The following is a 4,959-nucleotide window of genomic DNA, read 5'->3' as shown; positions in this document are numbered from 1 at the left end:
ATGACCATGGCAACTCTTATAAAGGAAAAGCATTTAGTTGGGGTGGCTCCCTTATAGTTCACTTGCCCTTATCATCATGGTGGACATGGCAGCGTGCAGGCAGACATGGTGCGATGGAGGTAGCTCAGAGCCATACATCGTGCAGGCAATAGGAAATGGTCTGAAAGTCACACTGAGGGAAGCTTGAGCAAAAGAGACCTCAAACCTCACTCCCATAGTGACACACTTCCTCCAACAAGGCCACACTTCCTAATAATGTTAGTCTCTATGAGCTTATGGGGGCCAATTATATTCGGACTACCTCACCAGGTATGGTAATTCATACCTGTAATCCCACAATGTGAGAAGCTGAGGCAGATGGGTCTGAAGTTTAAGATAGCCTGGGCTACCCACTGATCTCCAAGACATCCTGTAATACAGAGTGAAATTTTAAAGCAGCACCGTCCTCGGCAGAGGTCCCGGTATAATACAGAACAGCCAGGGTCAGGGAAGGGCTGACCTCAGATGTGATGCAAATGGGACAGATGGTGAGTTCATAAGATAAACTCACATTAACTGTTCTCCTGGAGATGTTTGGAACTGCTCTGAAGTGTCCAGGCGTTTCCTGGAGAATGTATCAGAGAAGAGACGGCACCAGCCTCAGGTGCCGCTTAACAGAGCTTTGGTGGCCGTCAGCCCTCTGATTGGCTTCTGCCTCTCACAGACAGCGCAGACCTCTTCTTCTGCCAATGCAACAAAGAGACAAACAGCACTGTACTAAAGGGAATAAGAGACAGGTTTTTCCCTGGAGCCATTTTGAGGGACCGTGGCCCAGGTACATAGATTTAGTTCACCCCAAATTCCATGTCCCAGTGTGGAAGCAGTTTCATGAAAGTTTGTAGTTTTGCAGAACAGAGAAAATCATAAAAGGACAAGTTTAAAAACACATTGGTGGTTACATCAGAGAGATGGTTGCAGCAAGATGGGGAAGTTTGCTGTCGGCCTAAGATGTTATCTGATGACATTGTCAAGGCTTTGGGTTGTCGGAAGCTAGTGGTCTGCTAAGTGCACAGATTTGAAAGGGTTTTACCTATTAGTCACGGGATGTTAGTTCTGATATCAGAGGTGGGCAAGGAATGGTTGTTCAGGAGGCTAAAACTGCCTGAAGATAATACAATTAGCCTTTGGACCTGCAACATTCCAACCTTTCCACATTATTGTAGTTTTAATTGGCCAGTCACTCTCAGTAAGCAAATACAGTTTATTTCTGGGAAATCTCACTCAGAACTTTGTCCCCCTGTTGGCCAAGCATCAATCAGCTTTCGGCATGCAAAGGCCACATATTATTTATTAAATGTTACAAGATCTTTCCTATCAAAGAAGCTTATTCTAGGATCTAGTGTAGGTGAGGCTGAGTGCTTGGCAGGACAGTGATCTTTAGGAGAGAGGAATAGCTGGTAAGGCCCATGAAGAAAGAAATGGGAGTTTGAGGCCAGCCTGGTCTACACAGTGGCCTACTGTATGGCCAACCAATGCTACATTGAGGGAGCTTCTCGAAAGAAAGAAAGAAAGAAAGAAAGAAAGAAAGAAAGAGAGAGAGAGAGAGAGAGAGAGAGAGAGAGAGAGAGAGAGAGAGAGGGAGGGAGGGAGGGAGGGAGGGAGGGAGGGAGAGGGAGGGAGAGAGGAGGGAGGGAAGGAAGGAAGGAAGGAAGGAAGGAAGGAAGGAAGGAAGGAAGGAAGGAAAAAACTGAATCATACCAAAGCTATCAGCCATCTTGACTTTTTTTAATTTGTCCTCTGTGTCTGACATAAATTAAAATTTATATATGACAGACAATAGAACTATTAGACCTAAAATCAAATAATTGAGAACACAGTTTGACCTAGTCAAGTGAGGGTAACAGATGAAGGAACTATGTATTTTAAATAACCAATTTTACATTTAAAAACCTAATTGACTCTATGTATACTCTCGCTACATTTACAGTCATGTGTACTCCATGAACAATCTATATCCATCATGCCATGTACTCCATGATGTCTAAATGGTTAGAATAGGACTCTGGAAGAAGTCATCATGGTTTCGTCCTTTGTTTTTATTAGCAAAATACAAATATTGTTTAATGTTTTAACCTTATCTGAAAGCATTATAGGACATCATAGACATTAATTTAGTTAAGAAACATCAGTGATTAAGAAAGAAAATATCATGAATGCTGTTATTAGAGATTAAATTTTTCTTGTATGATTTGGATGAGGGTTAACTCAAATCTTTGATTATCTCTAACTGGAGTAAATGAAGTTAAGGTGTAATTGAAAGACTAGGTTTTTTGTTTTATCCAAATTATTCTGAATAATGAAAAAAATATATAAATATATATGGTTTATATAGAGAGACTGTGAAAACACTTGATTCCTTTAAACAGGAAAACCAGTTAAATAGTGCAGAGGTTTGGGGTAAGCAAACAGTTGTTAAAAAAAAACATAATAAAAAGAAAGGACAAAATATCTTCAATTATAAGTTCATTAAAATGAAGGTTAGTATTATTTTATCACAGAAATATACCAGGTAAAATATTAAATATAATAAACAATTTTTATAAATATTGTGGTGATTTTGTGTTCCCCAAAACATTGTGCACCCTAGTAAACTTGTCTGGTGTCAGAGAACAGAACAGCCACTAAATACAGAGGCCAGAAAATTGTGGCACACACACCTTTAATCCTAGCATTCCAAAGGCAGAGATCCATGTGGATCTCTGTGAGTTTAAGGCCACACTGGAAACAGCCAGGCATGGTGACACATGCCTTTAATTCCAGGAAGTGATGGCAGGAAGCAGAAAGGTATATAAAGCATGAAAACCAGGAACTAGAGCAGGTTAAGCCTTTAGGCTTTTAGCAGCAGTTCAGCTGAGATCCATTTGGATGAGGATACAGAGGCTTCCAGTTTGAGGAAACAGGATCAGCTGAGGAATTGGCGAAGTGAGGTTAACTGTGGCTTGTTCTGCTTCTCTGATCTTTCAACGTTCACCCCAATACCTGGCTCTGGGTTTGTTTTTATTAGTGAGACCTTTTAAAATTCACGCTACATCTAATCATTAAAGTATTGCTGGCGGTGGTGGCGCATGCCTTTAATTCCAGCACTCAGGAGGCAGAGGCAGGTGGAGCTCTGTGAGTTTGAGGCCAACCTGGGCTACAGAGTGAGTTCCAGGAAAGGCACAAAGCTACACAGAGAAATCCTGTCTCGAAAAAACCAAAACAAACAAACAAAAAAAAAGTATTTAAGAAACATAAAGTGTTGGATGTGGTGGCACACACTTTTAATAATCCCAGCATTTAGGATGCAGAGGCAGGTGCATCTCTGAGTTTGAGGTCACCCTAATCTACAGAGCTAGTTCCAGAACAGCTGGGGCTACACAGAAAAACTCTGTCTCAAAAATAGACAAAAAGAATTAAAAAGTGAGGAATGTACACTACTCAGTGTACTCTATCATCGGTGGTATTGAAGGCATCGCCCAACATTTTTGAAGTCCACATGAACGGACTGGACTCTCAGATGATTTGAGAAAGTTCACCTGGATGAGTTTCCTAGTCTACGAGGGAGTTATAAGTACCTGGATACAGTCTCACTCTTTTAATCAGATTGGAGTCTTTGATATGCTCTCTCTCTCTCTCTCTCTCTCTCTCTCTCTCTCTCTCTCTTTTCTTTTAGTTGATGTGCCTTTTTCCTGGAACTCACTTGGTAGCCCAGGCTGGCCTCAAACTCATAGAGATCCACCTGGCTCTGCCTCCAGAGTGCTGGGATTAAAGGCATGCACCACCACTGCCCGGGGAAATCTTCTCGTTTTCTTTATCCTTTGAAAAGACTCTGTAACTAATTTAGAATTTTAATTACCACACTTAAAAAGTCCTTTTCAATACATAAAGCCAGCTGGTGTGCCAGATGGCTGTTTATCTCCAAACACTTTCTCCTTTTTGGGAACCTTGTTGTCCATACCTATCCTGCTTTCTCTTTCTGAACACTTGCCTGTCTAGCTAGAGAATTTGTGTGTTGAGTCAGTTTTATGTGCTGCCTTTGGGATCGGCTTTCTCGGCTTTCAGCCTGAGACCATCTTCTCCCCCTGGTTATCCTGCACATTTATGCAAATGTGAGGGGTTCACAACACTTGGTGACTAACCCTTCATATGTGTCTTCCCAGGTGAGCCAACGCAGCTCCTTCTGACCTAGGAATGGGATATATTGATTGGGTTTCTTTATGAGACCACTCTGGATTGTAGGGTGTTCCCCCTGACAGCCACACCTTTGGGTGGGAGGAAACAAGTGCATCTTGTCCTCAGTCTTTATCGCCAGGTGTTCCTAAAACTTCTAAGCAGAGTCTCAGCAGGATCAAAGGAAAAGCCGCAGAGAAAGGCAGGATTATGAATTCGAGGAGGGGTGTCAGGAGACAAAGGCCACGTGATAGTAAGTTAGAGCATTTCAAAGACAAACAAAACAGAAACTGAAGAGCCTTCAGAATTCCAAAAGCAAGCAGAATCCAAAACGCCTTTAGATTTCTGAAAGCAAGGAAACAAATACAAAAGGTCTAGACAGAAATGCTTCCAAAACAAACTAGATACCTCAAATACATTGAAAGCAGACCAAAAAGGTATCTATCAAATTACCCCAAATTCCATGCCCAGGCACCTGCCACATAGTTTTCCACTGTTCCTCCCTGGCCTCGGTAGTCTCAGATAACACCACCCTGCTGCCACCCAGCGACTACCAACACGTCTCCTCAGAGGGACAGCACATGCAGAGTACTGCAGTGTTGAGAGTCACCTCAGGTAGTGAAGGCATGGGCACTTGTGGAAGCTGTAAAAATGCAGATGTCCCCACATGTTCAACAACAATATGTGCACTGTTGGTAGGATGTTTGGATCCTTGTGGATTGTATCACAACAACATACTCCATTCTATATACCCAGATACTTTGGATGTCA

The sequence above is a fragment of the Onychomys torridus genome, chromosome 15 (genome assembly GCF_903995425.1).
Source record: "Onychomys torridus chromosome 15, mOncTor1.1, whole genome shotgun sequence".
Lineage (NCBI taxonomy): Eukaryota > Metazoa > Chordata > Mammalia > Rodentia > Cricetidae > Onychomys > Onychomys torridus.
Note: the sequence above shows the minus strand (reverse complement) of the source record.